Source organism: Mus musculus, chromosome X (assembly GCF_000001635.26).
Source record: "Mus musculus strain C57BL/6J chromosome X, GRCm38.p6 C57BL/6J".
Classification (NCBI taxonomy): Eukaryota; Metazoa; Chordata; class Mammalia; order Rodentia; family Muridae; genus Mus; species Mus musculus.
The window spans coordinates 86,344,517-86,355,198 of NC_000086.7; the positions used below are offsets into that span (position 1 = coordinate 86,344,517).

At 45.5% G+C, this 10,682-nt stretch overlaps 1 pseudogene across 1 annotated transcript; it reads right to left on the reverse strand.

The window, feature by feature from the left end:
• Nucleotides 1-958: 958 nt before the first annotated feature.
• Gm41 (predicted pseudogene 41) lies at nucleotides 959-10,478 on the reverse strand (annotated as a pseudogene). The gene is made up of 2 exons (NR_036689.1): nucleotides 10,380-10,478; nucleotides 959-1,390 (listed from the first exon to the last, which is right to left on the reverse strand). The product of NR_036689.1 is annotated as a predicted pseudogene 41 (transcript).
• Between the last annotated feature and the right edge of the window lie 204 nt (nucleotides 10,479-10,682).

A 10,682-nucleotide genomic window follows, 5' to 3' on the forward strand; every position in this document is an offset into this window, starting at 1 on the left:
CAGTTAACAAACCAATAAATGACCAAATGTTACTATTGGCCATTCTCAAATATCTTTCTACAGATTTTTCAATCTTCAACATTTTTCCTGTATAAATGCCATGTTCTAATTTGTATTTCAAGTTAATACAAAGTTTGAACATTCAGTTTGATAAACAGAAATTAGACACAGTCTGTAAAAGTTATCAATCTACATTCTAATACTAAGTTAATATTTTGCTAAAAGACCTCAAAACTTTATCAACAACTTTTTTTTTTTTGCAAAAAGACTTTTTCAGTCTTATAGTGGAGGCTACCTAATATCTCACTAGCCAGTAGAATTGCCTGTCTTGGCCTTAGAGTGTCCCTTGGCTTTGCCCTTAGTGCCAGCCTTGAGTGCAGCTTTGGCTTGGGCTTTCTCTTCCTCTTCAATCAAATCCTGTTCATAACGAGATGAGTAAGCACTGGGCATGGTTTCACCAATTTTACATAAAAAGTCCATCACTCTTCTTTTGCTGTATTCAGCATAAGCTTTTGGACCCCACAGGAACTGATAGCATGGAGGATCACTATCAGGAACCTGGCGGTATTCTAGGTAGTTTTCCTGCACTAGATCTTCAGTGATGAGTTTCCTTGCATCCCCAAAGATGAGGTGTGGGACCCCATCATAGACTCCTAACTTACTCAGGAAGTGCCAGACCTCTTCCTCTGGGGCACAGTAACCATTCAAATAGATCACACTTAGGAGAGGGATCAGAATGCCCCTAGTAGGAACACCCATCTCACTGCTCTCACTTCCATCATCCTGGAAATCTAGCTTACTGACAAGAGCGTAGGTTTGACCATGGGGCTGGACTTCTTTCAACTCAATGCCAAAAACCATATCTAATCGATAGGAGGCTTTTTTGAAGATCTCAGGGAACTGCTCCTTGAACCTTTTGTTCACAAGCTGGAGCATTTCTCCCCTCCTTGCAGGCTCCTTAATTTTGTACTTGTAGAGCATGTACTCTACCAGCATTCCTGTTTTCCTTGATAGAAGATCCATTCTTTTGCCACTGGAGGAGAGTGGGGCCCTACAAAAACTACCATTTTTCTCTTCTTGGCCATTTGCACCTTTTCCAGACCTTTTGCAGGCCATGCCTTTACCAGCAGAGGTGGTAGATACTCTGCCCTTTTGGAAGCCAGCAGTAGAGGTGCTTGCAACAGCATTTCCAGACTCATGATCAGAGCAGGCAGGTGACTCTCCTTTCTCTCCTGCCTTGGCTTGAGCATCTGTTAGCCCCTGGGCCTCATCCTGGACCTGGCGGCGTTTCTCACGAGCACGGGCCTTACTCTTCTTTCCTCTGGGCATGACGGCTGTGGTCAGGAATAGAAAGCAGTAGTCTGCGTGAAAGAGCAGGTGATCTTGTAACCTTGATCAGGAAAATAATACACCATAAGCACTTTTTGGAGATGCCAAACATCTTGAGATCTCTGAGATCTCTGCTGTGAGAATGCACAGAGATTCTGTTCTGACCAGCTGCTATTAAATCTGATTTACAGAGGTATCTAAATACTCTTAATTCTTTCATACTCTACTCTCCTGGCTCTAGGAAAATACCCAGGGCCCGGATAAAAGCTTCAGAGAGCTCAGTCTACTAAAATAACTGGGTACAAATTGCTGAAAATTCTGTAACACTATCTAAGACTCTATGCTATCTTCAACTCTTCTTCAGATTGCTTCTCTGGGCTCCCAGTTAAACAAAGAACTATTGCTCTCCTTTTTTTTTTTAAACAAGGCCCTACAATATCAGACAGAGAATTTTACCTCTAGGCTCAATGAAATACATGCTGATCAGCTGGGATGGTAGCTCAATCCATAATCAGCTTGCCTTGCAACACAAGGTATTGAGTTTTAAACCAATAATCCATGTTTTAAAAGCAAAGCAAAGTGTGATGGATTGCAATTGTAATATCAGTGCTAGGGTGGAGACAGAAGGATCCCTGGGGCTCAGCAACCAGGAAAGGTAGCCTATTTGCCAGAGGCAGATCATGAAGAGAACACCATCTCAAACACACACAGATAGCTCTGAAGCAAAAGTACCTTAATTTGGCATCTGGTTTCCACAAACATGAACTCATGCACTAGGACACATATATACATATGCATGCAGACAAAACATAGTTCTTTCAAAACACAAACATGGAGATTGGAACTATTGAAAGTCCCAACACTAATCTTTGTCCTCTTGGGCTGAAAATGCCCTGCAAACAGTGACTAGCTAGTCGGGCTTGTACATTCTGGTCACACTATAGGGGCTGGGCTTTAAGTGGCCTCATTATTTCTGGAAGTGAACCCCCATTTTCATATGTCTTCTCTGAAATTAGGATCTACATACCAAGGGTAAAGTGGACCTGTATTGGGTCTAGGTTGTCCCTTTTCAGAGAGCATTCTCAGAGGAACAGACAGGGCTCTCATGATGCTGGCTCCTCTCATTCACAAGCACTTTAAATGTCCATGCTATGCACCAGGTTGCAGTTTGCATTCAACCATGGCATTAGCATCCCACTCAGACATTTTAAACGGACACCTTTCATTGTCTGCATTCATTTTACTGTCATGACAACTGTTGTCAAATTCCACACATGGATCCTTGTAGTTAATCATCCTCTCCCCCTCTTCCTTCTCCCATTGCTGTGTCTCCTCACTTCCTTTCCCCTCCTCCTGGTCAATTCCCCACTCTGCTCTTATTTCTAACAGTGTGTGACAGTTTTGGAGAGAGGCTTTAACTCCTTCATGTACTTCCATATATTTAATAACCTATGGTTTTACCACCCTGGGAATTCAACCTAGGGCTTCAGAACTGCTAAGGAAATCTAGCTGTACAACATATTTTCCCCCACTTTCTGATTTTAAAAGTAGTTTGGGAGAATATAAAAGCCTCAGGCTATGGTTCCTTCTGACCTCCACTCGTTAGAGGGCTACCTTAAACCTCCAGGTACCTCCTTCATATGGCTTGCTCTGATTCCCAAATGCTGGGCTTAGATACTCTGAGCATCACAGCATTTTAAGGCTCCCACTGATTCGCAAGCACTGGCCTTAGCTCCTCTAAACCTCCAAGTATCTCATTCTTATGGAACCCTCTGACTCCTATGTACTGGGCATGGCTACCCTAAGCTACATAGTGCTTCTCACTTCAGGTTCTCTCTGAATTCCAAGTGCAGGGATTGACTAAGTCTCACATTACATCCTCCTTATGGCTCCATCTGACCCCCAAGTGCTGGGCAGGGCTACATGAAATTATGCCTTATCCAACACCTACTTTCTGGAAATGGCTGCACGAAACCTTATACTACTTTTATTTTCTGGTTCCCTCTGACACCCAAGGGCTGAGCTTGGCTACCCTAAGCGTCTCCTTATCTCCCCCATTATGCCCTCCACTGACTGCCACATACTGACCATGGTTACCCTAAACCTTATAGTGCCTCCCTCTTATGGCTTCCTGTGGCTCCCACATTATGGGCATGGGACGTAAAGCACTCAAAGTCCCCTCTGATTCCCATGTGTAAGACATGGTTACCCTAAAACTCAGGATACCTCCTGCTTATCCCCTAACTCTCAAGGGCTGAGGATGGCTACTCTAAATTATCATTAGTCTGACCCCAACCTGCTGACTATAGCTATTCCAAATCTTCTGGTATCTTCTTCTTATGGCTCCCTCTGACTGCAACATGCTGGACCTGGCTTCCTTAAATGTCATGGCCCCTTTCTCTTATATCTCCCACTAAATGCCAAATGTGGGTGAGACCATCTTAAGCTTCATAGTATCTCCTTAAGATTCTCTCTGACTCCCAAGTGCTAGGTATGGTTACCCTAAGTTTCATGGTATCTCCATTTTATCTTAGGTCTCCAAAGTGCTGGGCTCAGTGACATGAAATTATGCTACCTTAGACCCCCACTGATGGAATTGAACCCCTAAATCTAATGTTTCCTCCATCTTATGGCACTGACTTAAAAGGGATGGGCCTGGCTTCATTAAGCCTCTCCTTATATCCCTGCTTATGGCTCTCTGACTGCCACATACTGGGTGAGGTTACCACAAACCTCCTGGTACCTCCCCCTTAAGGCTCCCTCTGCATCCCACAAGCCTGGCATAGCGATCTTAAACCTCATAGTACTTCCCTATTAAGGTTTCATTTGACCACAAAGTAAGAGAAGGCATAGCTACCATAAATCTCATGGTATCCCCAGCATGTTCTGACTCCCAAGGGAATGGTTGGCCACTTAAAAATATCATTCTTCGCCAGGCAGTGGTGGCACATGCCTTTAATCCCAGCACTTTGGAGGCAGAGGAAGGTGGATTTCTGAGTTCAAGACTAGCCTGGTCTACAAAGTGAGTTCCAGGACAGCCAGGGCTATACAGAGAAACCCTGTCTCAAACAAAACAAAACAAAACAAAACAAAACAAAACAAAACAAAACAAAACAAAACAAAACATCGTTCTTCTCAACTCCACCGTCTAAGCAGTGCCATAGTAAATCTCATAGTCCCTCCTTCTGACTTCCACTTGCTGGACTTGGCTACTTTAAGTCTCACAGTCTTTCCTTCTGAAGACTAGCTCTGACTCCCAAGTACTAGGCATGGGTATTCTGTATCTCATGGTATCTCCAACTCATACTCTGACTCACAAGGGATGGACTTGGCTACACCATAATGCTTCCTTGGAACCCTACCTGCTGGGTGTGTCTATTTTAAACCTCCCTTAACCTACCTCTTATGGTTATCTCCTGATCCCATATTCTGGTCTCGTATATCTTAAGCTTCATAGTACTTCCCTTTTCTGGCTCCCTCTCTAACTACCCTAAATGTCATGGCACCTTCCCCTTATATCTCCTACTGACTCCCTGTCGTTCAGCTTGTCTAATTTATGTCTTTCTTATGGTACCCTCTGACTCTCAAGCACTAAAGACTGCTACCCTAAGTCTCATGGTACCACCTGTTTATACTCTGAATCCCAAAGCTGGGCATAGCTCCTCAAAGTTATGCTTCCTTGAATACTTACCTGCTGGGCATGGCTACACTAAATCATAATATATATATATATATATATATATATATATATATATATATATATATATCCTGAAAGTCCCCTATACCCTCCCCCCCTTCCGCCATGCTCCCCAACCCACCCACTCCTCCTTCCTGGCCCTGGCATTCCACTATACTGGGGCATATGATCTTCCCAAGACCAAGGGCCTCTCCTCTCATTGATGGCCAACTATGTCATCCTCTGCTACATATACAGCTAGAGACACAAGCTCTGGGGGGTACTGGTTAGTTCATATTGTTGTTCCACCTATAGGGTTGCAGGCCCCTTCAGCTCCTTGGGTACTTTCTCTAGCTCCTCCATTGGGGGCCCTGTGTTCCATCCAATAGCTGACTGTGAGCATCTACTTCTGTATTTTCCAGGCACTGACATAGTCTCACAGGAGACAGCTATATCAGGGTCCTTACAGCAAAATCTTGCTGGCATATGAAATAGTGTCTGCGTTTGGTGGCTGATTATGGTAGGGATCCCTGGGTGGGGCAGTCTCTGGATTGGTCCTTCCCTCCATCTCAGCTCCAAACTTTGTCTCTGTAACTCCCTCCATGAGTATTTTGCTCCCCATTCTAAGAAGGAACGAAGTATCCACACTTTGGTCTTCCTTCTTCTTGAGTTTCATGTGTTTTGCAAATTATATCTTGGGTATTCTAAGTTTCTGGGCTAATATCCACTTATCAGTGAGTACATATCATGTGAGTTCTTTTGTGATTGGGTTACCTCAGTCAGGATTATATCCTCCAGATATATCCATTTGCCTAAGAATTTAAGTCTTATAGTCTCTTCCTCTCAAGACTCTGACTCCCAACTGCTAGGCATGGGTACGCTTTATCTCATAGTATCTCCAACTTATACTCTGACACACAAGGACTGGGCATGGCTACTCCATTAGGCTTCCTTTAATCCCTACCTGCTGAGCTTGTCTACTTTAAACCTCCTGGAACCTATCTCTTATGGCTCTCTTCATATTCCAAGTGCTGCACATGGCTAACCTAAATCTCATGGTACCTTCCATTTATGGCTCCTTGTGTTTCCTGCTGGGCATGGCTATCTTAAACCTCATAATACCCCCTTATAGTTAGTTCCCTGTTATTTACCCCAAATTATACTTCCTTAGACCCCCACCTCCTGAGTATGGCTATGCTAAATCTCAAGGTCCATCCCTGTGACTCCCACTTGCTCATCTTGTCTTATAGTCTCATAAACCCTCCTTAAGTTTCTCTCTGAATCCCAAGCACTTGGCATGGCTACCTGAAATTATGGGCTTTCTTGTACCCATACCTGCTGTGAGAAGCAACCCTAAACCTCCTGGCACCTCCTTCTTACATCTCCCTTAGACACCCACATGCTGGGTGTGGCTATTTTAAACCTCATGGCACCTCCCTCTTATGGCTCCATCCAACTCGCTGGGTCTGGCTACTCTAAATGTCATGGTCCTGTCTGCTTCTATCTCCCTCTGAATGCCACATGATAGGTGTGCATATCTTAAGCTTCCTAGTACCTCCCCTTTTAAGGTTCCTTCTGACTACCATGTGCTAGGTATGGCTACCCTAAGTCTCATGGCATCTCCAGTTTACCCTCAGACTCCCAAGTGCTGGGACCTCTAACCCCTAACTGCTGGACATTGTAGCTGTAAATGCCATGCTACCTTTCTTTTATGGCTCTGACTCCAAAGGTTTGGGTAATACTACATTAAGCCTTTCCTTATATCCCAGCTTAAGGCTCCCTCTATCTTCCACATACTGGGCATGGTTATACTAAACCTCATGGTACCTTCCTTTAAGGCTCCCTCTGAATTCCAGGTTCTAGCCATACTAACTTAAGCCTCACAGTAAGTCCCTCTTAAGGTTTCCTCTGACTATTTACAAGGCAAAGCTACCCTAAGTTTCATGGTATCTCTTGCTTACTCTTTGACTCCCAAACACTGGGACTGGCTACCTGAAATTATGCTTCCTTTGGATACTTACCTGCTAGGCAAGGTTACCCTGAATCTCCTGGTACATCCCTCTATGGCTCTCTCTGGATGCTACATTCTGAGCAAGGCTATCTTAAGCCTAGTAGTACCTTCCCCTAAGTTTCCTTCTGACTCCTAAGTGCTAGGCATGCCTACCCTAAATATCAAGGCATTGACAGTTTATCTTCTGACTCCCAAGTACGAGGCATAGCGAACTGAAATCATGCTTCCTTAGACCCCTACATGGTGGGCAAAGCTGCCCTAAAGTCATACTATCTCCCTCTAATCAAAGCCTCTTGGTACCTCCCTCTTAAGGCTCCTTCTGCATCCCACCTGCTGGGAGTGGCATTCTTAAGACTCATAGTACTTCCCATTTAATGTTCCCCCTGACTCCTAAATAGTAGGTGTGGCTACCCTAAGTTTCATGGAGTCTCCTGCTTATATCCTGTCTCCCAAGCACTCAGCATGGCTACCTGAAATTATGCTTTCTTGGACCCCTACCTGCTGGGCTAGGCTACCCTAAATCTCCTCCTATGACCCTCTTATGGCTCCCTCTGAATTCCACCTGCTGGGCATAGCTTCCTTAAGCCACATAGTACCTCCTTCTTAAGGTTTCCTCCATCTCCCAAGTGCTAGGCACTGCTATCATAAATCTCATGAGATCTATTGCTCATCCCCTGACTCCCAAGGGCTGGGCATGGTTGCTAGAAATTACTATTCCTCTGACCTCCATCTGCTGGGCATGATTACTCTAAACCTCCTGGTACCTCCAGGTTATGGCTCCCTTTGACTGCCACATGCTGTGCCTGGCTACCCTAAGTGTCATGGTACCTTCCTCTTATATCTCCTGAAACACATTTGTTCAATTTGGCCAAAATAAGTCTGTCTGCCTGTCTGTCTGCCTTTCTCTGAAAATATTAATGTTCATATTTATTATCCTGGTCTAGTTAAAAATACATGAACAGTACCTTGGTCTAGTAAAAACTAAGTTACTGAAATCACACTATTTACACAGTTAAAAGTTATAAGGTTGGTATTTTTTTTTACACTACAGATTTTGTCACCCCACCCCCTGCCGCCCACCCTTGACTGTTTCACATCCCATACCTCCCTCTGACTCCCAAGCACTAGGGAGAGCTACCCTATCCTCTCATTCCCCAGAGTTTGGATCCCCGAACTGCTGGTCACGACTGCCAAATCTCATGGTACCTCCCTCTGACTCCCACTTGATAGGTGTGGCTAATTTAAGTCTCATAGTCTCTCCCTATTAAGGTTCCTTTTGACTTCCAAGGGCTGGCAATGGCTACTCTAAATCTGCTGGTACCTTCCTCTTATGGCTACTTCTGACTCCCATATGCTGGACCTGGGTCCCCTAAATGTCATGGTTCTTTCCTCTTTTTTCTCCCTCTGAATGTCACATGCTGGCATGGCTATCTAAAGCCTCATAGAACCTCCATCTAAAGGTTTCCTTTGGCTCCCAAGTGTTAGCTTTGACTACCATAAGTCTCATGACATCTCCAGTTTATCCTTGGACTCCCAAGTGCCTGTTGCAGCAATCTGAAATTATTCTTCCTTGGACCTCCACCTGCTGGGTCTGGCTACCTTAAACCTGCTGGGACCTCCTTCTGACTCTCAAGTGTTGGGAATGGCTACCCTAAATATTTTGATAGCTTCCTCTTCAGGCTCCTTTAGAATCCCGGGCTAGTCACAGCAGCCCTAAATCTTAGTGTACCTCTCTCTACGTATCCCTCCTACTCCCACGTCTTGGGCATGGCTACCCTAAACCTCCTGGCACCTCCATTTTAAGGCTCCCTCTGACTCCCATGGATTGGGAGTGGCTACCCTGAACCCCCATGGTACCTCTCTCTATGGCCCCCTGAGTCTCACGAACTGAGCATAGTTAAATCTCAAGGTATCTCTTCTTAGGGATCCCTCCCACTCCCACCTGCTAGGCGTGACTTTTAATATTTTAATATTTTTTTCTTTTATTGGATATTTTCTTTATTTACATTTCAAATATTATCCCCTTTCTAGGTCTCCCATCTGGAAACCCCCTATCCCACCCCCCTTCCCCTACTTTTATGAGGGTGCTCACCCACACACTCCCGCCTTTCCGCCCTGGCATGCCCCTATACTGGGGCATCGAACTTCCTCAGGCCCAAGCCTCATAGTAACTCATCAAGTGCTAGGCATGAGTACCCTAACCCTCATGGAATCTCCTACTTATCCTCTGACTCCAGAGGGCTGAGCATGGCTCCTTGAAATTATGCTTCCGGGGTTTCTCACCCGCTGTGCGTAGCTGCTACCCTAAACTTCTTGGTACCTCTCCATCTGACTCTCAAGTGCTGGGTTGGCTACCGTAAACTTCCTGGTTCCTCCCTCTTCCCTAGTGTTTTGTGTGGCTACTCTAAACCTCAGGGTAGCTCCCTCTATGTATCCTCCCACTCCCACGGGCTGGGGGTGGCTACCCTCAACCTCAGGGTACCTCCTTCTAAGTATTCTCCCACTCCCACGGGCTGGGCGTGGCTGCCCTAAACCTCAGGGTACCTCCCTCTAAGTATCCTCCCACTCCCACGGGCTGGGCGTGGCTGCCCTAAACCTCAGGGTACCTCCCTCTAAGTATCCTCCCACTCCCACTAGCTGGGGGTGGCTGCCCTAAACCTCAGGGTACCTCCCTCTAAGTATCCTCCCACTCCCACGGGCTGGGAGTGGCTGCCCTCAACCTCAAAGTATCTTCTCTTCTTTTAAGTCTCCCTGAGACCTCCCACTACCCCGTGGTGGTATTGGACCTCGCAAATCCAATGCCTTTCAGGGCTTTGTGGAGTTTATTTTTCTCAGATGGAGGTTGCAAGAGCCATCTCAGGCATTTAGAAATTGAAAGGCAACCTGCAGGGGTCAGTTCTCTCATGCTATCCACGTATGTTTTAAGACTCACAACTCACATTTTGGATTTAGTGGCGAATCCTTTTTTCTCTAATTTACCTCAATGATAAGAGCTGTTTTGAAACACTTTGTAAAGTTTGCACTTATTATTTTTTTAAAAAGTCCTCCCTATTTTACAAGTGATTTGGTCTGTTACACCTCCTTTGTCTGTGCACTCTGCCGGGGGCATTTTAGAGTCCGGTGCCACTAAAGATAAGTACGGACTTGCACTTGTTTCAAGGTTTTTTACCATTTAGAACTCACAGCTTTGCTTTAGCTGTGATCTAGGAAGCCACGACTTTCAGAATCATGGTTACTTTTTAAGAGCGGGTCCTCCCAGAAACGTGCCACCCTGTAAATCAGCCTAAGCTTTTCCATGACAAATGCACCTTCCTTGGTTATCCCAGGGGTGCGCACTCTTCAGTACACCTTCAGGGTCCTTACCTTGGCCGCAGAACTTTACCAGTACTGGTCAGGAGCAACTTCAGAGCAGCAAACAGGACAGGCGTCTGTGGCACGGGCAGTAAGACCCAGTTCCTCCCCTCCTCACAGGAAGCAAGGGTAAACCACATCCGGTCAGAGGTGGGATCTGATGATGGACAGCAAGGCCTTATTGTTACGGCCCTCCCCTCCTGTAGAGGCAGTATGCCAGAGTGTAATTTCCTTACTATACTTCCCAAAGACACTCAGTCTTGCCCAACTCCAACACTTTGCTCACTCTACTGCTCACAAGGAATGCCCGAGTCT